Below are 27160 nucleotides of genomic sequence, written 5' to 3'. Positions count from 1 at the left end.
TACCATTTCACATATTTGAAGTGCTAACTTTTTATGGGAGGGTAATTCGCTTCGTAACATAACGCGTAACGGCTTCCAAATCTCCCACGCATACGTCAGCGGAAGACAGGCTCTTCCTCTCTAGTCGGACAGACGATCAGTGTTCAGTGTGCGTTAGACACGTACTGTTGACAGTATTATAAAAATCTAACCAGAAGGCACATAATATTCTTTTATTATGTGAAACGTGGCTCAAAATTTATGATAATAAATTTGTGTTTGTACATTATTAGTATCCTTATTTAACCCTACAAAAGTAACAATTGGTTTATAGTAGCAATAATATATGTACAAAGACAAAATAATCAATAAAATATTTCGTTAATGAATAACCTTCACTTACATCATATCAAACGCTAAAAATCAGTTCAGCATATTCCTATCCGTCATAACCTTAGATTTAACAACATTTTTTTAAAGAAAAATCGCAAGCATTACAGGTTAATACTCAAGGCGCTCTAAGAGCGGTTCCTGTGCGAAAGTAGCGATTCACGTTGGATTTGAATCTCTGTAGTATAAATTCGTTTGGAAAAACTGTACAGGATTCAAATCAAATCACTTTAATTTTCAAGATTGATTACGTTGTATGAAATTTATCAAAAAGTACGTAGGTGCTTTGAATGAAACCTCAATTTTTCTAGACTGGTGAATGTAGTTCTTATCATGACTACTTTTATATACGTGGAAGTTTTCATTGCTATGAATCTAAGAAAGTCTGCCAATGCAATATCCGAAAATCACATCAAAAAGACAGGAAGCAACTGATGCCATATTTTATTGGAGCATTAGGAATGAACTACGATGTCTAACAGGTCTTGTTACAGGTCACTGTCATTTGAATCATCATATGCAGAGACTCGGACTGTCGGAAGACAATGTGTGTCGCCTCTGTTTGGGAAATGATGAAACAGCAGAGCACATACTTTGTGCCTGCCCCACTGGGGACCGAATCAGGTTTTTAGAGTTCGGCAGAGCCGTACTCTTACCATCTGACCTGAAAGACCACTCACTATACAAACTAATCGGCTTCATTAAGAAGCTGGGGGTATTTGGTCGAGTGTAAATAGGTGTGAGCCACAATAAACCCTTGCGGGCTGCGGTGGAGGATCGAATAGACCCACTCACTTTGGACCTAACCTAACCTAAATACCTTATAGCATAAAATTTGCCTGTAATGAAAAAAAAAATTATGTTTGTCAGAAATGCGTCAGTCCCAATTTTGTTATTTTCAAAAGTGGGTGGGTAGAATAATTGTGAAAGTGCTTCAATTTCAATCACTACTTGAAGAATATAACTGTGCCCATGTAAATTGATCAATCAACTTTTTCGTTACGCTGTCTCTCGGAATACGTTTTCCATCAATCAAATCGAATGGAAAATGACCGCTGCACAGATTAAATAATAACTTGGTCAAGACGCAAAGGAAATTAACTTCTGACTTTGATGTAAGACCCTCAGTCGGTTCAATATTCCTTTGACGATTTATAATGTCACTTTTTTCGTTTGATCGAAATGGATAAAAGACATTCGAAACAGAATCGTTAGAGGAATATGCTCGTTTCAATCGGAACAGTTTCTGCACCATTTAGTCTGAAACTGACCCAACATTAATTGGGAAATGAATGTACCCAGACATGAAGTGGAGATAAAATTCACTAAATGGTACTATGGTACGGCTTACCGTATTGCTGAAAATGTATTAAACATTTTGAACTCAAATACTTTTGGATAAATACATAGTTCAGACGACATGGAAATATAGAGGAGGGTTCATGTGCCCCTATTCATTTTCCTAAATGTTTTCAATTGCTGTTTCATGATTGACAATGTGTCTTTTTCAAGAGTGCCATTATTTTTGTTATTTTTAAAACAACGGATCAAAAACAATTTCGTGTTTTAATTTTAGACTGCTTCTTGGTGAGAAATGTAATAAAGTACAACATTAACAAAATGGTCTGAACAGTGGAATTAGATTTCTTAACCGAGAAATCCTCGTGGAATCCACTTAGCTGTAACCAGTGTAACATCTACGGGTTCTTATATATCTGGGTCACCAGTGAAATAATACTTTACTTTATATCAATCCTTGGTAACTCTCTCGCTATTGCCGGGTTTGTTTTATTTGAATAAAATTTGGGAGCTACTGTCACCAGATGCAGACTTTTCCACATCAGAATTTGGATGATAGGCAACTCCGAACAGACTTTAAAGGATTCGTGCCCATCGCACGAAGGCCGGTCTTTTTGAAATCTGATTATTTGGTATACCTACTTATGTTCTCTCTCATTATATGACTACAGAACGATGCCGAATATGCTGAATTTTAATCTTAGTTGAAATGCCTTTTCCTTACTATTCTCTTCTCGATGTTGGAAAGGTTATTTTATCAAACGCTCCCTCGATATCTATGAATATACCCAGGGTGGATTCTTTGTTCTCCAATGAATTCTCGATTCTGCCAACCACATGGTAAAGGGCCGAATCAATAGATCTTCCCGGAATATATGCATGCTGATTTGGATGAAGTGGGTTGTGAACTAGTATTTCATCTCTTATGTACCGCTCACATAGCCTCTCTATAGTTTTTAAGGAGAACGATGTGAGACTAATTGATCGGAATGCTTTTGGTAAGGTGTAGTCCATCCTACATGGTTTGGGTATAAATACTACTCGTACTTCTCTACACTTACTAGGAATATACCTCAGAGCTAGAGAGGCTCTGAATATTCCAACCAGGTGCGACATAAGAATATCCAGCCCCCATTGAAGTAGGGCTGGTCTTATACCGTCAGGTCCTGGTGACTTGAAGGGGAAAAAGCCGGATGTAACCCACCTTATCTTGTTCTTGTCAATTCAGGGTGTTATATTGAATTGAAGAAGTTCGTACTTATTTCCTGTCATAACTGGATGTGTTGTAGAAACACCTATGTTTCCCAATTTTCAGGATATGAATCCTATTATTTTCCAAATGTCAACTAACCGACGGTTATCGCGCTGTACCCTGTATATTAGAAATAGACAAATTTGAAATGATAATTTCCATGTAACATAACTATAGCTACAAAATGATCCTAATTATGTTATATTACTGCTTTCTTTCCTATTTCTACTTCGTCACCCATGTTCCCAACTACCTCATCAGTTTCTTGATAAGTATTTTCACGGTGACTCCTTATAAAAATTAAGATTTTCATTGATCAACCAATACGCACCAATATCAGTGTCATTGCTTCTCGACTTTGAAAGCCGTGGATTTTTGGAATTTCTTCTTGACGTTTTGCTGGCGCGAGTGGCTAGCTTCTTCAGAGATTTAACCATCATGGCTTGCTGTCCGATGACTACCTTTCAGGCTTCGTAAAGCGTATTTATGACTTGTTAGGTAATCAGTTGTATTTATACCTGTATTTGTACCTGTACCTGTACTTGTACCTGCACCTGAACCTGTACTCGTACCTACACTTGAACCTGGAACATTAACAATCTTGCTGCATGTTGCCCTGTTCGTTATTCTAGAATTCCTTAAAATGGGGTTCCATATTCGATTGAGGTTAACCGCTTCTTCTTTTCTGTTGAAATTCTCCGTGTGTTTGTGGATCTCTATTGCCTTCCGTACCAGTCGGCCATACTATCCCTGGTTGGGGGCAATTAGTTCTGTTTTCAAACAAAATTATGTGGTCACCTTCACTAAGTGCGTGTTCTGCCACAGCTGACTTGTCCGTTTGGCCTAGTCTGCAGTTCCTTTTATGCTCTTTCAGACTTGTTCCCATGGATCGTTTGGTGGTTCCGATGTATACCTTTCCACAAGATCACGGTATGCGATAGACCCCTGCTGAGATAAAACTCGAAAAGCAATGACACTGAAAACCTCAGCTCTGAAAGTCTAAACCATTTTGTCTCGCACCAAAATGTTTGAAAGGCGGGTTTCCCATGTGCTGTTTTTTTTTCTGATCATACAGAAACTCCAATACTAATGATGTTTTGATCTATAACTTAAAAAGGCCTACTTCTTTTGCATATATTGCGGTTACTCATTACTTTCGATACGTACTTGGGTTTGTCTTCAGTTGTTATTTGGGATTTTTTCCAGAAATAATCTGTTGATTGTACCACATTGGAAGCGCCAAGGATCAGGTGTTTGGATACCTTTTCGACTATAGAGTTTTACTCATAAAAATCAAAATCTAGTCCAGATTAACAAAGAAAAAAAATATTAACCCAGCTTCCAGTACAAGATACTACAGTCATGGAATCAAAATTCAAAGTATATACAGTTACGACGTCAAAATGGCGATATTGGCAAACATTCATAAGGAACATAAAAATTTTTGTAAGTTAAAAGTAATCTAGTCTTTTGCAACTTGAGAATTAATTGCGAAAAATTCATGATCAAATATCCCTTACGCGTATGTCTTCCAGTGACAGCAGTCAACAAATCACTGTGAAGATTAACTGCTCTCCTTCATAGCGTCTGTAAGTTTTGTTATCAATGCTAGAATGAACTCTTGGGTTGACGTATTCTCTTCAAATCTAAACTAGTTTGTGGACACAATCTCATATCTCTTAACCATGGTTTTCATTATTTTCTCAAAGATGTTGGAATGATGTATAACTGAATGAATTGGCTGTTAATTGTACATTTCCTGAATATCTCCTTTTCTGTGAATCAGATTTACTACCGAGTTTTTGAAAGCCGATGAAAATATTCCTTGTTCATTAGTTAGGAACGGACTGGAGATGTATTATGATAAAGTAGGCGATGTTCAATGGCGTTTTTTTTTATATCTGAAAATCTTGATAGATTACCTACCTTCCAAATGCCCTGAGAGAAACCTTATAGAAAATCAATTTATTGGTTTCAAAGTAAATATTACATTGTACACTGTGGCAAAAAACTGCAGTTTTCTCAATAACGTTGAAAGAACTATCACATATATTTCATACAACTTATTCCCAAACCAATTACTTACGAATTACCAAATTATAATTATTAAGTAATAAATTACTACAAAAAGGATTGCCAGTAAAGGTATAAACTAGTTTTGGAAAAAATCTACTCAGTTTGAGATTTATTTGTTTGAATCTCAGAGGTGAGTACATCACTTTCAATATGTCATGTATATATATATATATATATATATATATATATATATATATATAGATTCATTCAAGATACATAATCAGATATCACTGTTCCATCTTTCGTTTCATCTCTTCCATACAATTACTATTTTATGTTTATAATCGTCATTTGATAAAGCGTTCAATAAAAACGATCCCTCCCGAATCAATTCAATTAGTTCAATGAATATTCAATGTCTCTCAGACGTTGAGAAAACAGGGCAGGTACATTTATTTCAATAACAGTTTCAAATGGAATTGGATTCAAACTACAATTAACATCAAGTTGAAAGCAATGCCAATTTCCTTAATGTGTTTTGTAATTCGTTTCCATTCCTCATCAAGTAAAGTAATTCTGGGAAAATTGTTCGGTATAAGAAAGGTGACAGTGATGGGTATGAATGATCTTTATGTAGTTATATCATTGATATTCGAATTATGTTTATTCCAAGATTGAAATTCAGAGGTGATTGGTGAATGTATCTATTACGTCAAGAACAAAACAAGAAGTTGATATGAAATATTTCGAACTATATTCTACAGACAACATAAAAGAACATGTAGTTTAAAATTTCTGTCGCACTTGTCGCTACAGATTGATACAAGTTATTTAGATACTCGTTCATTTTCATTCAAACATTCCCATGAAATAATCGATTCTGTTCTATGTTCATTTCATATTTGGAACCATGGACCACCATTTATTTATATTGGTGAGTAAACAGCCAATTTACATGCTGAATTCATTGAAATCATGATCAGATATTACTCTTCGAATATCACAGAATCTAATAAAAAACAAGTTCTTCCTTAGAAATATCGATTTCTATTGTATAGTTATAAAATATTGAAAGCAAGATGGAAATATCTGCACTCATGTTTCCATCTATAGGGTCGAACCTACATCTATCTGTTTTGCCAAATCACCTTGGTCACATTTAGCATTCAACAATATGGGAAACAAATTTATGGGAAAAATTCAAAAAGCTTAGAAATGAAGTAGTTAATCTATTAAAAAAAAATGAACAGAACTACTACCATGAGAAAGTAGATAATTATAAAAATAACTCAAAAATGATGTGGAAAACACTGAAACAGTTGGTCAATAACAAAGAACAAGAAATGCCCAGACATATAAAATTTGAAAAAAATGGTTATCACATAATAATAAAAAATGAAACTGAAATTGCCCAAGAGTTCAATGAATATTTTGTTAATAGTGTTAATCTAATAACGGATAGCATTGAAACCCAAGAGTTATGGTCAAACCTAGATCACAACCTATACAGACCATTTAAAAAATTTAGAGCAATCACTTTAAAGGAGTTGAGAGAAATTATTAATTCTTTGGATAATAAACACAGTATTCATGAAATACTAAGTTGTAAAATACTTAAACAAATATTTGAAACGGCTGGTCATGCTATACTTAATTTTATTAATACTTCTTTACGAACGGGAAAAATTCCACAGGGACTTAAAACCAGTACTATTATTCCAATCCAAAAAATCAGTAATACTATAAAAGCTGATGAATTCAGACCTATTAATACACTACCAGCCCTAGAAAAAATTTTAGAAATTACTGTTTATAACCAATTGTTGGAATTTATCAATGACAATCAAATCTTATTCGAAAGACAGTCAGGGTTTCGAAAAAACCATTCCTGTGAGTCAGCACTGCAGTTGTCATTAAGTAAATTTAATAATGAACTAGAGCACAACAAATATGTTGTTTCTGTGTTTCTCGATTTGAAAAGGGCTTTTGATAGAAATATTCTTCTTGCTAAGCTCAAGAGATATGGTGTAGGCGGTCAGACCTTCAATTGGTTTTATGATTATTTGTCTAATAGAAAGCAGAGGGTAAGAATTAACAATACATTTTCAAATGAAATCACAAATGACAAGGGTGTTCCTCAAAGTAGTGTTTTAGGTCCACTGCTTTTCATAATATATCTTAATGATATTAACTTATTTGTGGACTGTGAATTCATAAATCTGTTCGCAGATGATACATTATTAGCATGTAGTGATACAGACTTGGATAGAGCTATTCACAAAATGAATTCCATCTTAGTCAGTGTTAAAAGATATCTCGATATCAATAAATTGAAATTAAATGTAACTAAAACCAAAGCCATGATAATTACTAATAAATTTAAATACAACAAAATTGGGATAAATAATTTAGACATAAATATTGATAACAAGAAAATTGAGATCGTCACAAATATAAAATACTTAGGAGTCCAACTCGACAATACACTTTCTTTTGATAGCCATTTCGACTATATTCATAAAAAAATTTCAAAAAAATTATACTTTTTTTCAAGAATTGCTAGTAATTTATCAACAGCCACTAAAATAACAGTTTATAAAGCAATTATTCTGCCTCATTTTGACTATTGTGCATCAATCATATACTCTATGAACTTAAATAAAATTAATCAACTGCAGAAATTGCAAAATAGAGGCATGAGAATTATTCTGAGATGTAATAGATACACACCAATAAATTCAATGTTATCCACCCTTCAGTGGCTGCCCGTATTACAAAGGTTACTGTACTTCGCAATGATATTTATTTATAAGATAATAAATAATTTGTCTCCTTCTTATTTCATGAATATGGTCAACTACAATTATGAAATCCATGATCACTATACTCGCAATAACTGCAATCTACATATTGTCAGAACAAATTTTAAAAGTAGTATGAATTCAGTATTTTTTAAAGGCTTCATTAAATTTAATGACCTACCAACTGACGTAAAAGACTGTTTATCAATAAATGTCTTCAAAAGACATTTGTTAAAATATATAAAAGAAACATAACTTACATTTGGATAAAGTTGTAAATCTATGTTTTATATGTTAGTTTTGATTGTGAAATATTTGAATTGTTTCGGTATAAATCTTCTAATGTTACCTATATAACTAGCATTACTAAGTAGAAATAATAAATATTATTTGTAAAATAATAGCACGGAGCGATAGAACTATTTATTGTTACTTGTAATAGTTTTAAAATTACTGAATAGCATATATTAGTTACTTTTTCTGTTCTATCTTTTCCTATTTTTTTTATTGTATATTAGGGAAACCTATTTCTGAAATAAAGAAAGATTATTATACGTGCAAATGATAACATTGTTTTATCAAAATGTGTGTTCTCTTCGGGCAACGAAGCGCGCTTCGCCCATTTTACGGTCGCTATAATCGTCTTACATAATAGGGGAGCCCAAGTGGGGATTTCGCGGCAGATTAATATATCGCCCTATATATGAGGTCGCCTGTGAGGGATAAAGGATCAGATGAGTAAAAAAAAATTGTTCACCAGAAATTCTCGAGCGCGTCAGATTAAGGTAGGGTGAGTTAATTACCTACTAAAAAGAGTATATTCCAGTAATCTGACAATTTGAGAATGACGTAAAGAAAGGGGAGGGCAGCAAAGTTGTAAAAAAATAAAGTCATTTCGACATTCTCGAGCGTAGCTACTTTTTTTTATTTTAAAGGAAATAATTCAAGGATAACGAAAAATATATAATCTGACGATTTCCGCAAGCCGAAATAACAAAAATTCGTCGATAAAGTTAAATGCGTGCAGCTGTGTGATACCTATATTTCCTTCTCCGAGTTTCTATTCCTCTATTCTCTATTCACTTTTTCTCTATCTATTACTCTCTCACTCCGTCCCCACTCTGAATTATGTTGCCATGACGCCATCACAGCTTATCACAGAGACTCGTTCGTGATGAAGATGAAGATTAATTATTCAATTAATTGATGGATGTAGCCCTTACTACGTGGTAGAAAATCATAATGAAGAAAAGAGAAATTAAATTTTCTATGTTTTTTACCACTTTTATTTGTAACTAACGTTACTGCAGTTTCGTCCTATAAGGACATTTTCAAACTTATACAATATATAAGGACATTTTCAAACTTATACAATATATTATGTGTTATACAATATATAAGTTTGAAAATGTTCTTATAGGACGAAACTGCAGTAACGTTAGTTACAAATAAAAGTGGTAAAAAACAAAGAAAGTTTCATTTCTCCTTTCTTCATTAACTAATCAATTGATTATAAAAAAAAATTTTTTTGAGCATTTTAAAAAAATTATTTTCTCATAAATACAAGGATTCTACTTAAAAAACATACACTTATTTATTTGCATGATATTTCCTGAAATTTTCAATTAATTGAGTTCAATGAATTAAAAATAATTGTTTTTGTCAGATTAAGCGAATCCCTCTAGATAATCGTCAGATTATGAGACAGCACGTCTGAAAAAATAAAGATGAACCATATATATTTTAATCTGACGCGCACGTCTGAAAAAATAAAGATGAACCATATATATTTTAATCTGACGCGCTTGAGTATTTCAAAATTGCGAATTTTTTTTGCGCATTATAATAATGGCCGCGAGTTTGCGTCAGATCGAAATTGAATGAGAGATTATTGAATGAGAGCTTTTTTTATTGCACTTAACACCCCCTTAGAAAATCTGGACAATCTGGATAATCTGGACATTTTCAAACTTATACAATATATTATGTGCTATACAATATATAAGTTTGAAAAATTAAGACGAATAAGGACGAAACTGCAGTAACGTTAGTTACAAATAAAAGTGGTAAAAAACATAGAAAGTTTCATTTCTCTTTTCTTCATTAACTAATCAATTTATTATAAAAAATAATTTTTTTTTTGATCATTTTAAAAAAATTATTTTCTTATAAATAGAAGGATTCTACTTAAAAAAACATACACTTATTTATTTGCATGATATTTCCTGAAATTTTCAATTAATTGAGTTCAATGAATTAAAAAAAATTGTTTTTGTCAGATTAAGCGAATCCCTCTAGATAATCGTCAGATTATGAGACAGCACGTCTGAAAAAATAAAGATGAACCATATATATTTTAATCTGACGCGCTTGAGTATTTCAAAATTGCGAATTTTTTTTGCGCATTATAATAATTGCCGCGAGTTTGCGTCAGATCGAAATCGTCAGATTATTGAATGTGAGCTTTTTTTTGTTGCACTTAACACCCCCTTAGAAAATCTGACGCGTTCGATTGAATATTTTTTCTTTTATCTTTTAACCCTTAAGTGTAACCACCCACATCATGCAAACGATCAGATTTACATACCAACATTATTAAAAATACGTAGGACATTGATGCTATAAATATCTGACGCGCTCGAGTATGTCCATGCAACAGTATTTTTTTACATATTTGAAAATCTACAGCCGCTTCCCCCACCGATGAAAAGGTATATATTATATAACATTTTTTTCTTCTGACTTCCGCTTTCCTCAGGTCGAGTGGGCTGAAGTCGGAAACTGGCATGCCAGATGGTGCCTTGAACACCTTAGTCTACCGCAGTCGCGTTATGGGTATAGAGGTTCCTGACACAAGGTGCAGGGCCTGCCGCGAGACGTCCAAAACCCCGTTGCACTTGCCAGCAGTGATAGATACATAGATAGATAGATATATTTATTTGACAACTTTAGTGTTTGTTGCAAGTCAGTTAAAATATACATAGACCGCATATGCGGTCTCGGCCTATATTCATCGACATAATGCGACCCTAAGAGTGCTTTATTACCATCTGCAGCACTCTTACGGTATTGACAAGACACCGGTGTTGCCGTACGTTCCGGGAGATATTGAATCCGTTGTCGGTTTTGAGAAGTGCCGAATTTTTGGAACTATTCGTTCCCCACCCTCAGGCTCATACAAGTGAAGGAGCCTGATGTAGTTTTTCTCGACCAGCAGAGCAAGAGGAAATTTATCGTGGAGTTTTCCTGGCTAGACGAAAATCGTCCAAAAAGAGGAGGGAAAACGTATGAAATATCGAGATTTTCTCTTCGAACTCCGCAGACTCTATCCAGACCACTCTGTCAAAATGGTTGTTTTGATTATTGGAGTTCTTGGTGGAATGAATCCCTCTCTATTCTCGGCAGAAGTCTTGGCCGGACAAATGCAGAAAGCTGTCATTCTGGCGTGTCCTCCCGAATGTATCGGTGATTCGGCGGATAGGGTCTGACCAGCGCGTAGAACGAAAAAAAAGCGATATATTGAATGTATAAAGAATGAGGATGAAATGGAATTCAAGTTGATTCAAAAAATTCTTGTAAAAAATGTAATTCTTGTTATGGGTGAAATCCCAAGTGAGTTAGTTATGTGAGGCAATACATGCTCTTGCAGCTAGATACATGTGGAGGCAGTCCGGTTGATTTTTTTTTCAAGATTGATTTTTTTGATTGTGATGTGTAGAATTTACATATTTACGATAAGAGAGTGGCGTTTGAATCAAATCAAAAGTATGTTCCTGGATCTGTGTGTTGAAAGCTACGCTTATGCAAACAGTTATAGTCTTGTCTCTATTATTCAACAACTCATTCGATTAGTTTGGTACATTATCGCTCCAGAAGGGAATTTTCCTGGAAATTTCGAAATTGAATGGATTTTATCAGAAATTAACTTCAACTTGCAGAGCGTTTGCCAATTTCTCTAATGCGTTTCAGATTTTCATTTCATTTCCATTTCTCATCAAGCAAAGTAATCCTTGATATCGCTTTCCCATATCAAACTTCACGCTCATCATAAAGTATGAATTGAAACTCCTTACCAATTAGGAAATTCTGCTTTTACGCCCGATTTTATGAGTCGCTTGAATTATGCAGGAGTTTTACATGACGTTCTGCTATGATATGCAGCAGGAGAGCACCATTTATAATAAATGAGGTTCAGACTTTTTGACTGCTCCTTGAAGTTGATGTTGTATTTGCCAGCATGGGTGTGATAAGTATTAAAAAAACTTCGCTGTGTAATACCTCTTTTCAGAATTTCATGAACGGTGCATCATTGTTCTATTCTGAAACGCGTTAAAATTGTTATATGATTAGAAAGCGGTATGGCAACGCCCACAAGATGCTTCCTAATTATCATTTAACAAAATATGTTGAAGCTGGCGTCTGCAGAATGACGTCTGCACGTTTTTATGCCTGACGTTTCGTCTACGGGTGTAGTAGACATTATCAAAAGCGATGAGACAACGGATGAATTATTAAACAACAACAAAAATTAATTGGCGCTCCGGGGCGACTTCATTGATTCTAGTGACGTTATTGCTTTTTCAGCTGCAGGAAAACCCAGAAAAACGTGCAGCACAACATCATTTGAAGATCTTGATCTGCCAATATCCTCTCCTTCATAAAACAAAATGTAGTGTGTCTCCAGAGGCTCCAATGAATTCAATACATCGCCAGAACACTTCGTGACACGACTATCGTCAAACTTTAACCAGTCCGTTTCGTTTTTGATCAAGGCGTAATAATGACCAGATTCAATGTCAGAACCACAGTAAACCATGACTGCATGAAAATTATAATAGTGGTCTGCTAGATTGAAGTGTTCATCTATTTCGAACCTTCCTAAGAGTTTGGTGCTTCCGTCAGAGGTTGAGTCATGTTTGAAGATCATCAGTGTTATTATTAGATTGACTGGTGCCTCAGATATACTTGTTTTTTCATAACAGTCAGTTAGTTTGGCGCATGTTTGGCAATACAGTGGATCATCACCTGTTAAAAGTTCCATTTTCAGATGATTTAACAATAAGCTTTGCAAGGACAGGTAAAACAACGATATCAGCACCACATCATCTGAAGATCTTGATCTGCCAATGTCCTCTCTCTCATAAAACAAAATGTAGGGTGTCTCCTGAGGACAGGTTATTAGTCATATTAGGAAACGCCGGTTGAAGTTCCAGAAATTCCCATACGTTTTTGCTACCTCTTGAATATTTTCTACAAAATTTACTTGAAAAGATACCATTTTCAGTACCTTTTCAAAATGAAAATTGGATCTTGTAATACTTCTTCTGAAAGGCATTGCAATTCTCTATCCCACACTTTTTCATTTCTGGTTATCAGATCAGCCACTTCTAAGTGATTAGCAGTTTTATATTATTTTTAAGGATCATGAATATATTAATTTCAAGAAGAAATATATTCAAAAGTAACTCCAGTTTATTCCACAGTTTATTAAACGGTTAATCATTTATTTCCTAGAATAATGAAGTTTGTTAACAAATTCCATTTCCTACATTATGCAATGTTTCTGGAGTGATTTCGTTAGGAACTCTTATTCTAACCTAGAACTTTGGAAATATACTGTGATATTGTTCAATAATAAATAAATAGGAACGCCTGGCTATATTCAATTCAATCCCAGACCTTATTACCATTTTCTTTGAGGTTATTCAAAAAAACATTTCATAATGTATAGGATATAAATGTACAAAAATACTTCATTATTGCCAGTGTCAGTGAATGACATAAGCTTTAAACAAATTGAAATGAACTGGAGACAGTTTTGAAAAAAAAAATGGCTGATCACAATGGTTCGTTTTCCCATTTTGCCAGACTGCCACTATTTCACATTTTCATCAAAAGTTATTACTTTTTTTCACACGTTGATTTCGATTTCTGATGAAAATAATCGTTCAATTTCTACAGTATGGTAGAGTTTACCATAACATATTGAACAATTGGTAAATATTAATTGATATAAAATGCATGAAATGCAGTTTTTCTTCATTTCATTTCAGGTTTTCTGGATATTACGTAAATATATGGAGGAAGAATGAAGAATATACTATATGGAATTGTCAGGAATACAAGAAAGGGGTCTACAGAGAGTAACCTTGAGGAATGCTTTTCTCAATGAAGACAACACTTGACGGCATTCTTTGAAAATACTATCATTTGACAAGTATGAGGGATAATACAATACGGATATGAATGATGGTGGTTAACCATATCATATATTTCGTTCAATTGAGCTTTTTTCATTGTTAAGAGATGGTATACGTACGAATTCTTTCGTCTATCATTGCTAACATTATTATGATTATCAATATTTTTAAATGAGCGAAGTCAATGTTATTTGAAAAGTTGAAAATGTTCAATAAGATAAGCTCCTTAGCCAGTGATGCAATTGAACCCAGGTTTGTGTTTAATAAACCCTACAAAATACAAATAAAACAGAACACAGGATCAGATGCTACAAATGCAATACGCACATACAGGCTGATTCACGGTGGATGGCACATTAGACGTTTCTGGTGAACCAGACAACGGATCACTTCGAAAATTTAATGGAGGGCATATTCGGACATTCTCTAGCCAAATAAAATATTTTCGACAATGCGGTGTTGCCGCTTCTATTAGAAAGCAGTTGCAACTTTGATTTTTCAAATGGAACACTCTGTATATAATATTATTTTTGGAATCTCCAACAATTGCCCAACAACTTTTTTTGATATTTCCCTATACCTATCTGTTACCGTTTTCGAAATAAAAATTAATTTCAATTTTTTTCTTCGAAAATCATGACTTCTAAAAATGCCAATATATTTTAGTTAAGAAGTACTATGATATCGAAATTTGGTTTGGAGTTAGGTGATACTTGGACACTTCCCACACGTCAGCCTAATCTCCGTTACTTCAATACAGGGTGGTAAAAAAATACAGTTTTTTCGTTTGCTTGAAAAAGTTGATGAAATTTGATTATTTTAAATGGAACACCCTGTATATTATTGAAAATTCGGAAAGCTGTTGAAATTTGCTTCCTTTCTATGTATATTATACCTATACCTAACTAGTCAAGTTTCGGACTTATGAACATTTATTTGTGAAAATGTCCCTTCAGAATGGTATTTCCATTCGGTATTTGGTAAGCAGGCCATGATTACTATTTGACAGTAGCGTTGTGACATTCTCCTAATAATATCGACATTTTCGTCAGTTCAGAAATTGCAAATACCTTCAAAACGATGGAACAAAACTATTCAAACGAAGTTCTTATGAATTTGTTTATTATTTTTGGACATTGTGACAAAATTATCAGCAGAACATGTAGAAAGTTCAATGAAATGTATCCGAATCTACCGCCAATGAACCTCAAGAAATTTATACGAATTCAGATCAATTTCAATATGTTTGGATTAACTTTAAAAAAGCACTAAGAAACTTGAAATTGGAAATATTGATATGAATAATTATAAAAAAGTAAAACAATCATGTGGAATATTTCAAAATATGTTCGAATCGCTGGCCGTTCACTTCCAAGCACTTTAAAATGCGGGTGTTGACTGCTTTCGTGGTGGCAGATCTGATTTCATTGGGATCCAAATTTTCAAATGTTTGGGCAATCCTTTCTAACAATTCATCTCTCGAACGCACGGGTATTTTGTAAACATTTTCTTTAAACATTCCCCATAAATAAAAATCTAATGGATTAAGATCGGGTGATCTCGCTGGCCAATTCCATGGTCCCAAGCGCCTCATCCACCGATCGTCAAATAGTCTATCCAGTTCTGCGCTCACTTCTCTTGTGCAATGTTTCGATAATCTTCGAGTGGCAGATTATCCACGAAACTGTCTACAGTATTCTCCAAAATATTCAGGTAGCTTCTGGATGTTAATGACTCCTCGTATATCACGTACCTCAATTTGTTGTCCATCAACATGCAGAAGACATTAAAACTAAATTTTTCTTGAAATCCGGCTTCTTTTGTGACGTGAGGATTTTCACTGGACCAATAATGAAGATTTTTTCTATTGAAAATCCCTTCTCTCGAAAATTTCGATTCATCAGTCCAAATAATTTCATTTAAAAAAAGTGGATCTTCTTGAATGCGTGTCAACAACATTTCACAAAATTCTACTCTCTGTTGAGGATCTTGAGGCTTCATTGCTTGAATTTTGGTGAATTTATAATCATGCATTTTATGTCTTCGCAAGATTCTTTTAACCGATGAATATTTTATACCCAAATCTTCTTCAGCACTTCTTATCGATGACTCGGGAAATGCGTGAAAATATGCTAAGACATTAATCTGGTTGTCTTCGAAAGTTACGGGTCGAGGCAAGTTTCTTGGTGCTTTTAAAGTTGATCCAAATGCATTGAAATTGTTCTGAATTCGTATAAATTTCTTGAGGTTCATTGGCGGTAGATTCGGATACATTTCATTGAACTTTCTACATTCTGCTGATAATTTTGTCACACTGTCCAAAAATAATAAACAAATTCATAAGAACTTCGTTTGAATAGTTTTGTTCCATCGTTTTGAAGGTATTTGCAACTTCTGAAGTGACGAAAATGTCGATATCATTAGGAGAATGTCACAACGCTACTGTCAAATAGTAATCATGGCCTGCTTACCAAATACCGAATGGAAATACCATTCTGAAGGGACATTTTCACAAATAAATGTTCATAAGTCCGAAACTTGACTAGTTAGGTATAGGTATGATATACATAGAAAGGAAGCAAATTTCAGCAGCTTTCCGAATTTTCAATAATATACAGGGTGTTCCATTTAAACTAATCAAATTTCAGCAACTTTTTCAAGCAAACGAAAAAACTGTATTTTTTTACCACCCTGTATTGAAGTAACGGAGATTAGGCTGACGTGTGGGAAGTGTCCAAGTATCACCTAACTCCAAACCAAATTTTGATATCATAGTATTTCTTAACTAAAAGATATCGGCATTTTTAGAAGTCATGATTTTCGAAGAAAAAAATTGAAATTAATTTTTATTTCGAAAACGGTAACAGATAGGTATAGGAAAATATCAAGAAAAGTTGTCGGGCAATTGTCGGAGATTCCAAAAATAATATTATATACAGAGTGTTCCATTTGAAAAATCAAACTTGCTACTGCTTTCTAATAGAAGCGGCAACACCGCATTGTCGAAAATATTTTAGTTGGCTAGAGAATGTCCGAATATGCCCTCCATTGAATTTTCAAAGTGATCCGTTGTCTGGTTCACCAGAAACGTCTAATGTGCCATCCACCGTGAATCAGCCTGTATACAGACGGCTTAAAAACCAAAGAAGGTTCGGGATGTGGAGTTTACTCCAGATCATTAAGCCTAAGTATTAAGTGGGGAATGAGAAAAAATACCAGCGTGGTTCAAACAGAACTGGCTGGTATCTCAATCGCCACAAAAGAAATAACCAGGAAAGGAATTTCTGGCAAAAACCTAACAATCTGCACTGGTATTAGGCAAGCCCTATTAGCCTTGAACAGACAACGTGTTACCTCAGGGCTAGTACTACAGTGCCACCAAGATTTAACCAGAGCCTCGGTAGATAATAACATCATCCTGAGGTGGGTGAAAGGGCACGACAGGAGTAAAGGTAATCGCATTGCCAACTCTTCAGCCGAGGAAGCTGCTGGAATAAGAATTTTAGGAACTACGACCTGATGACTTCGACAAGCGCGGAACTAGCCAAACGTTAAACCTATGCTCAATCCCTAAAGAGATGGGATGGAATCAAAAGACGCAGTCTTGCCAGGATCACCCTGGGAAGCTGGCGCCGAAAAAATATCTGGTAACGGTCTGGAAAAACCTACGCTTAATTGTAGAATTTCTGACTGGCCACTGTCAACTAAGGAAACACCTCCATATTATGGGGATAGTGGACACACTTCTAAGCAGGATGCGTGAACGGGAAGATGAAACTGTCAGGCATGTCTTATGCGAGTGTCCGGAATTATCGTCAATAGGAGAGTGTGTGTTCGGCGAGTCTTCGCCTACACCTGCCGATATAAAGGATTTGTCTCCTAGTGACCTGTCTGGAAAAGACAGGATAGACGATGACCCAGGAGGACAACTCCTTAATGCTGTGGGCCTACACTCACCCTTCCTACTCTACAGATGCAAAGAAGGTAAGCTTCTTCTTTCATTGATTTCGTTAACCCCATTCTGGTTTTTTTGTAAACTCCAAAGACTTAATTAGTTGAAATTTGAAAAATTGTCACTGAAAATTCAGTGCTACAATTTTAAAAAAAATCTTCATGATTTTTTCCAAAATTCAGTTATTGGAAGTGGATGAACCTGCATAATCAATCGATAAAGAACTGATACGGAATTTGATATCGAATTATCATAATTTGATTTTGCCTGATGCCAGTGATCAAAGGACAATGCGTGAATTCAAGCACGCCACTGTATTAAATAAACACTCACTTTTCGTAATTAAAATAACTAAGTAGTAATTAAATTTGCATCAGAATAATTACTCATTTTGTTTAGAAGGAGAATATTTCATTACTCGTCCGGTAATGAGAATGTGGAAAGGCGTTTTAATAAGGGTGTAATTGAAACTGGTATGAGACGAGTTCATGAGCTACAAGGGTTTAACGTTGATGAAAAACTCTATGAAACAAATGTAGTGAAATTATCTTCCTTGTGATGAATTTTCTAGAAAAAAATTTGTTATATCTATGAATGCGGTTAACAATATTTATCGCGAATTTGTTAACCTCAACATGTCTGAAGAATGTATCGAGTAGAGTCACATATGTATGAGAAAATATATATTACGAAATACAATTTCGGAACATATATCTCTTCCAACTACCTGCATAGTATGTTCTGGTGAATGCCTGCCGGAAAACAACTATTTTCCTGGCTAATTCCACGCTGGATATTGAATTATATCTGAATAATCTAGAACGTGATTCTGTTGGACACGTGTTTTACTCACCAACTTGATGTCATCCGGGGGTTAACTTCAAGTTTAAGAACGTGTGCAAAATTTCAGCTGTGTGAAATAATTTTTTAATTTCTTTCTTTTTTGCACATCTGTTGAAAAATTAGATTGTACGCTTTCTGCATAGAACCCTTTAGTTTTGAAGATGTGTATTTTTCTACAAAAGCGAAAAAGGGCTATTCAAAATTAGTATGCAAAGTTCATTTAGTTTTGGCCCTGAGTAAGATATATTTACTGGAGTCTTTTCCCAACACCAAATCGTTATTTTTAACACCTCGACACGTGTTTCGATCACCAAGTGATCATCTTCAAAGATCGAAATACGTGTCGAGGTGTTAAAAATAACGATTTGGTGTCGGGAAAAAACTCAGTAATATTCATAACTACACCAAAGGTTTCCAAACAGTGCATCACCTGTATAAGATAACTTAATGAAATATCTGTTTTCGAAAAAGTAGTTTGTGTCTGACAATAATTTACGTTAATAATGAGAAAATAGTTCGACTGAGTTTCTCTAAATACAATTTTTTGTCTTTAGGTATGCAAAACTTCAACTACAAAAAATTATCTGGATTTTTTGTAAATTGCACAACTGTTACAATATAAGACTCAGTGCAATATACATATATTCATACACATCACTATTGAGAGAATAGAGTCAAAATAGTTCGTTATTGTTGACAAAAGTAGAATTTTATACATAATAATGATTTCAATGATTTTAATATTGATGTGTAATACTTTAAGGCATAAACCACCTTTTCCCAAATAAATAATTCATGGAGTTACCGTATACAAATTTGCATCACATATGACCATTTTACAACAGCCCAATTTGGATTCTGCAGAAAAACTCATATTTAATATGGCCTTATCCAAAGGAAACGTATCTTGAATAAATGTCAAAACTAACTAGTTTTATGTAGAATGCAACGGTGATGAAATTTACAAAAAAAGAAAAAATTAAAATCACCTCAGGCGGGAATTATTTTCGTATAAATTATTTATTATTTTTGTATGAACTACTCTGAAAATTGTATTCAGAAAAACTTTCCGAATCAGTTTTTTTCGATAGTTTGAGGAACAGTACATTTAACAAAATATGATTCAAATTTGTCTGACAATGCAAATTACGTACATACATTTTTAGTTCATTTTTCATCTCGGTGCATCTGCAATTTTGGTGAAAAAAAAACAATCTTGGAGAAACTTCGCTCGCGAGACGACTAATGAGATTTAGCGAGCAAAGTTTATAATATCTGCGAAAGCCCATCAATACGCCTCTTAATGTAATTTGGTGGGTTTCATGAGCAATTAATACTTTGTGGCATTAAATTTATAACATAAAACAATACTCTAAACGCATTTGAATATCAAATGGAAAGCAGGCGCTTTTATGGGAGCTTTCAGACTCTGGAAAACTTGTGGAATTACTAGCCTCGAGCTGAACATTGTTAATCGACGGAAATGGGGCTATTTACGTTTATTCTAAATTAATTCAAAATTTGTTCGAGCTTGAATTGGACAGAATAAAAACAAGCACGCACATGGTGTATTCTCTTTGTTTCGCGTTACTGCATCCTTCTGCAGGAATAATTTCAATAGACAATTGAGATTTTGAAGGCATTGGGCATTGTGAGAGATTTACTCTAGATTGTTCAGAAAAATGGAATTGAAATGGATTTTTTTTGCCAACTGTCGTTCCCATGCTAATGACAAACCACTCAGCTCAAAACTTGTACAAGCTGAGGATCAATGGAGTCCTATCTTTCAACATGCGATAAACATTGAACTAAGAAAAAATGCAGATGAGGGTAAATTAAATAAGCATTCCTATCATAAGCTGGGAGTGATAATAATAATAATAATATTTATTCACAATTTTTTATACACTCGAGTATATATGGTAAGTAAAGGTAGCTAGTAAATATAAAAAGAGAAGGAGATTGAGCACAGATTCACCTCTATATATACACACATACACATATATACACACATACACATATATACACATACATATATACACACATATACAAGTAAGCATAGATGTCCACAAATTAAGTGAACATTTTACATCATTCACATAATTTAATCTAAATAAAATTACGTCCACTGTGAATTTGATTGTTTGTGAGATTGTCAATTAAAAAATCTTGGTAACTGTAATAGCATCTTTCTAAAAGCATAGTTTTAACATAATCATGGAATACTTTGTCACTTGTGATTTTTTAACTACACTTGGCAGCTTATTGAAGCACGTAATGGCATTATACTGAGGGAATTTTTTATAGCTTTTCATGAGATGCTGTGGGATTTTTAGAAGATCACCATTTCTTGTATTATGACTGAGATCTGAAGCATTCTTATCATATAATTTATTGTTTTGCCTAACAAATGAAATACATTTAAGAATGAAGATGAATGGGGCTGTCCATATTTTTTTGTCTATAAAGACTGGCCGGCAGCTATACCGGAAATCCATATTGAAGATTAGCCTTATGATGCGTTTCTGTGCTATGAAGACTCTGGAAAAATCCCTTGCTCTGCCCCAAGCCATAATATTCAGACTTATATGAAGGTAGGCCATGGCATAATATATGCTGAGTAAGCCAGTTTCATCCAAACAGGATTTCAGCTGTTTTATGGCACAATATGCTCTATTTAACTTAGCACATATATAGTCCACCTGCCTATCCCAATTTAAATTGGCGTCTAGGTAGGTCCCTAAAAATTTTATTTCTTCAGAAGTTTTAATATCATAGCTAGAGTGTCAACCAGTTGGAATATTTCTTCTGAAGTGGAAGTTAACATTGATCGATTCAGAAGTATTTAGAATGAGTTTATTTCTTTGGCACCAAGTAGGTACTGAACTGATCAATAATAATAATATGTTCAGATTTGCTGATGAGTGGCTCAGAATTATTGCCTGCTATAGTTATCATTGTATCATCAGCAAACATTGTGACGTAGCCTCCCTTTATATGTTGAGGAAGATCATTAACATAGAGAAGAAACAGTAGAGGTCCTAGAACAGAGCCCTGTGGCACCCCGAGTTTTACCGTCTTTGACTCAGATGTCGCACCATTATAACCATTTCTTTGTTTATCATATAGGAAAAATAGTGAGATCACATAATTTTATTTATCAATCTCTGTGTGAATATAATTCAGAATATCATAGATATTTGATTTGATTCCAAATGATCCATAATCCTAAGTGCTACAAATAATTTTTATATCGAGCAAAGCAAAGATATTTGCCTATAGTTGTCCCTTTCTGTGGGGTTTCCTTTTTTATATACAGGTATAACGAGTGTTTTTTTCAGAATTTTCGGAAAGTATCCTTGAATAAGAGATTGATTCATTAAGTATGTTAAAGGAACGATAATAGAAGGTAATATTTTCTCTATATATCTATATATCAGGCTACTCTGGAACCATCCTCTAGAAAAAAGAAAAATAATGGCGGAGGTATTGAATTTTTTTCAGGGCAAAACTCAAACACTAGACGAAAATCCTCAAAGCGCTCTGAGATTGGTGCCTGTGCGAAAATAGCGATTCAGATTGGATTGGAATCACTGAAGATTAAATCTATTTGGAAATACGTTATCAGAAAGTTTATTTCACATAAACGCAGTTCTCCAAATGAAATAGTTCTTAAACAGTGAAGTTCGAGGTGTACTGAGTTGAACTTCAAAACGATGAGCAGCCACAGTCCGTCGCTTATTTCTGATATGTACCGCTCTTTCTGAAATCAAATGTGCCAATTCATTGAACACAGACAAACCTCAAACCTTTCTTCGATGTTCCAGACTATCAAGGTTGCAAGTGATGTTCGTGTTCTCAGTCAGGCGGATGGCTCTTTTCTGGATGGAATCCAGCATCTTCAGAATATGCTTAGGGCGGAGCTCCATACATGAGAACAATACTCCATAGAAGGCCTGATCTGAGCTTTATAAAGCATCAAAAGTTGCTGAGGTGTTTACAGTTTTCTGTTTTGGGACAGTGTTTCAAGCAGCCTTTGCAATTTCAGCGACATGATTGTGCCAAGACATATTGGTGTCCATTTTAAGCCCCAGAAAGCGAAAGCAGAAAGCGAAATTGTCTGTCCTGACATTATTATGAACTTGGTTACTTTCGTCACAATTTGAAATCACCTCTAGATTCTCATTAAGATATGCAACCTCCTGCTGCCGGTGAAGATGTGTATCCGCAGCTGATGTCGTGGAATCCAAATGGAATGACGAAACTAGTGTCAATAAATTGGGTTATTTGTTCTTGTATAGTATTGGCTTTGAACTATGGTCCTTGAAACCATGATACCAAATGCACTTATTGCCAAAAATTAAACAAACGACCGCTTTCAAAAAACTAAACAGGATGCAATAACTTGCTTGTTTGACAATGACGGGAGCAATTGGAATCACATCAACAGCTGCATTTGAAACTTCCTCCATTACATCTTGGAGACTTCAGACTGGAAAATTTAACGAGTCATATGGAATCGTATAATATATATGTGGAAATGAATATAAAACATGCTCTCAGACGACCGAATTACATGTTCGACACAAACTTCGAGTTTAAAGTCTTAAACCGCGGAGAGTAGAGTCATCCCGAAAGCAAGCTCGACAAAAACATCTGGTAACTATACAGACAGCAAACTGACGAACAGGAATATAATGACTTTATACTGGGTGTCAAGAGAATCAGGTATCACAGGCAACTAAAAAGTTGATGAGTGTACCACACAGATCGTCAACTCCATATATGGGCTCTGAACCAGCTGTAGGAGTACCAACATCCTTGATACAGAATCAGACCGAAAAATGGGCCAACAAGAAACCCTAATCATACTGGGAAAATTCACTCGAGAACACACACAAGTAATCCTTCACAAAGGAACCGTTCGAAAAGAAATCAGAAAACTATCCATTGACTTGGCACCTGAATGAAATAAGGCTGTACAAACAATACCTTAGCTGCAGGCAATGCAGTAATGGAACAAAGACAGTCCATCATATTTGATTGGTAGCACAAATTTTGTCCAGAAAAATATGACAAACTATCAAGAAAGGGAACTGTTCAAGGTAGGTGTAATGAGTGTATCTATTCGATCCTTCATTACAACGAAGCTTCATTGTGGCTCACACTCATTCCAATTCGACCAAATGAATCCAGCTTCTCAGTGAAGCCGATTACTTCATTTAATAAGTGATCTTCCAGTCCAGTGTCACTCTGCCAAACATTGAAAATATGATCCGGTCCGCGGCGGACAGGAGAGTTTTTTCTTCACCACCAGAGTCAAAAATTACCTTGTGATAATAATTGACTTCAAGATTGACTGTGGTATATTTTCCCCAGTCAGTTCGTCAGTGAGGCTCAGTGAAGCTATTTAGGCCGGAGCTCTAGAATCAAACCTATTGTCATAATGACATATTGATTATATTGGTCGATATTGAGGTTATTTGATGTGCCAGATTCCCACCTCAATAACCGCAGCAAAAGCCCTTCATGACTCTATACGACAGCTATGACAGAACAAAGGATCTGTACAGACTAGTACAGGCAACAAGATCATTGAAATGATAGCCATGAAAAAGATGGGAGGGTAAGTAAATAACCTCATAAATTCATCCAAATCGACCATGTTAGCATTCATCCGAATGGCCTAGATAGAGAGGTTAGGACCTCTATAACTCCAAATTGAGGAGATAAAACTGGTGATTGACGTTGAGTATCTGAGACTGTTACTAGAACCCAAACTGACAGAATATCATTTAGACGCTATGAAAAGAGAGGCAAAGAGCTTTGATACCGACCGACATCGCATACAAAAAACACGAGAGTTGAAACCATGATGTTGATTTAGCAACGAGATATGTAGTGAAATTAAAATTTATGAATATGTGAGTAAGCAAACATTAAACAAGTCACGGACCAAAAAACACCGGAGTATACTTTCGACGCAAACTCCAATGTTAAGTAATAAACCGTGAAGAGTGGATATAGAACAAACATAGTTGGCAAAAAAAAATTACGAATCAAATGCCGATTGTGGATTTTTTTACAGCCGTGATAGGAATCACACGTTGAAAGGTTAGACCTCGTCAGTCCTTGGCACGCACAAGTTTCTCAACTTCTGAGAGTTGTCGTTCGTATGGGGGCGACAACTGATTAACGGGAAAAAAGATTTTGAACAGATTTTTTTTTTCAAACAGAACACTTTTGAGGTCATTAGTTTCCCACAAGTAGTGCTGGGGAAGATTCTTCGAAAAACAATTTTATTTCTGGAGTGATAACTTTTTATGGGAGGGTAAAACGCTTCGTTACACAACATAACGGCGCCAGATTGTCTGGCTTCCTTTTCTCTCATGCATACGTCAGCGGAAGGTAGGCTTCTCCTCTCTCGTCGAAGCGTCAGACAGAGACGTTCAGGGTTTACCGTGGGCTGTATTATACTGTTGACAGTATTACAAAAATCTAACCAGCGAACACAATATTCTTTCATTATGTGAAACGTGGCTTAACTATGATGATACTTATTTTCTGTATGTACATTATTAGTATCATTATTTAATTCTACAACAGTATCAATTGTTTATGGTAGCTATAATATATGTACAGACACAAAATAATTAATAGAAGAATTTACTGATACTCACATTATTATAATAATGTACATAAAATTCAAATAATAACATGAGCGTTTCTCAAGTAAAACAATTCCATTATTGAATAGTTCAACTCAGATTAGTTTGACTTATCACTCCTGTCGGGCGTCCCGAGACGCACACGTTTTTTTTCTATTGCTTCCACTAGTGGAAAATATGTTTTTGCTTGTTTCTGTTGCTTGCACTTATACAGGAATTCTAGATGAAAACATGTATTAAATCGTGAAATATGCTAGCTTTTAGGAAACTTCATGTTATCACGATGGATTGAAACAGGTTATTCAATAAAATAGCTATGGCTGTGGGCACATATATTTACTTGTGCCAGTCAAAAATTAATTATCCAGTGTAACACCCACACACTTAGAGAATCTGTATTGTTTAAGAGGCCACCAGGTCAACGTCATCGCAACCAACAGAAAGCAACGTCTTATATATTCATTTATACCTATGCCACCCATCTTTCCGAGGAAGACGCAATACAGACGTTCAACAAATGACATTCACAGTTGTTTAATTTCGACCTAAGGTTGAAACTCAATCTTGATTTATGTTTATTCTTCATTTGATCAATTGTAGTAGTTTATTTGAATATTTTGAAAAAGTTAGTGAAGAATTTACCAATACTCTTTTGGTAGACGATAGTTTGGGCTCCTGTCTAGCTCCTATATCCGTGTATACCCTCTCACAATAATAATGATACAGATTTTCTCAAACGTAGATATAAGAATAGTTTTTTGTTTTGACTTTTCATTAACTAAGAATATTTTTCATTTTTTTCAGTTGACGCTGAATGGGCAATAGCAGCCATCATTCATTTGTGGAAAAAGTTTTTTGGCTTTCTACTTCATCATCATTGAACAAAGAAAAGAAAAAAGAAATCATCTACGATAAAAATTATGTATATTCATTATGTAGATCATGCATCTCGTTTTCAATGCATCATCGAGGTCAGAGTTATGAGAGACTTATAGAAATAACAATTGAAAGCTGCTTTTCATTTTGATCAATTGATATTATTTATAATATCAGTTAGATCGATAATAAGTGTAGAAATAAAGTTATTTATCGTTATGTACCATAGGAATAAATTATTTTCGAGTAATTTGGTTTTATTTCCTTGTTCGATTTTGACAAAATTATACATTATGAATATAAAATAGAGACCATGAGCTTTCAGAGCTTGACAAAAACATTTTTTTTCTATATAGAATTCTAAGACATTTTTAGAAATCCAATGGATGGCAGCACTTTCAGATTGTATTCAAATTCTCAGTCTGATTGATACAAGGTATATTGAGTCTAGTGGGTGGGTCAGGCAACCGTTGACTGAAGAATTTGAGTTAACAAGGAGATTATTTGACATTTTTGATGAAAATATGGTCGTGTCAGAGCTATTTTCCGAGTTTTTCTAGCATTGTAGTTTCTGCTTTGGAAACTACTTGAGCATTTCGGCCGTTACCTCATCGCCTTCGATAATGTTTAACGCAGTAGTAAACGAAACGTCAGGCATGAAAAACTGCAGAGCACGGCCGAAAAACTCAGATAATAACTTTGACACTGTAATCTCCGGCCGTGAAACTATTCCGATTTATGAAAATTGGAAAACAAATTGTCTGAATTAGGAATAATTTCCAATCAAATTTTACCACAACATTCCTGAGATTCCGTTGGTGGGGATGGCATGAAAACGACGAAAATTTCATATAGAAATCCGGCAGATGGCATCACATATAAAT

General features: G+C 34.7%; 1 long non-coding RNA gene across 2 annotated transcripts in view; it reads left to right on the top strand.

Annotated features, from left to right (window-relative positions):
• Window positions 1-26509, top strand: part of LOC111512405 (uncharacterized) — a 165921-nt gene extending 139412 nt beyond the window's left edge. Inside the window, exon 4 of one of the 2 annotated variants that reach the window (XR_012467820.1) lies at window positions 26205-26509. This is a non-coding gene — a long non-coding RNA (uncharacterized lncRNA). Of the gene's footprint in view, window positions 1-13790; window positions 14262-26204 lie in introns of those variants that run through there. The other variant, XR_012467819.1, reaches the window with a different exon arrangement.
• The last annotated feature ends 651 nt before the right edge of the window (window positions 26510-27160 follow it).

Source organism: Leptinotarsa decemlineata, unplaced genomic scaffold (genome assembly GCF_025532065.1).
Source record: "Leptinotarsa decemlineata unplaced genomic scaffold, Ldec_3_MD MMD2_tig00026354_RagTag_RagTag, whole genome shotgun sequence".
NCBI classification, from domain to species: Eukaryota; Metazoa; Arthropoda; class Insecta; order Coleoptera; family Chrysomelidae; genus Leptinotarsa; species Leptinotarsa decemlineata.
The sequence above is the reverse complement of the archived record's forward strand: the minus strand, read 5'-3'. Positions and strand labels throughout refer to the sequence as shown.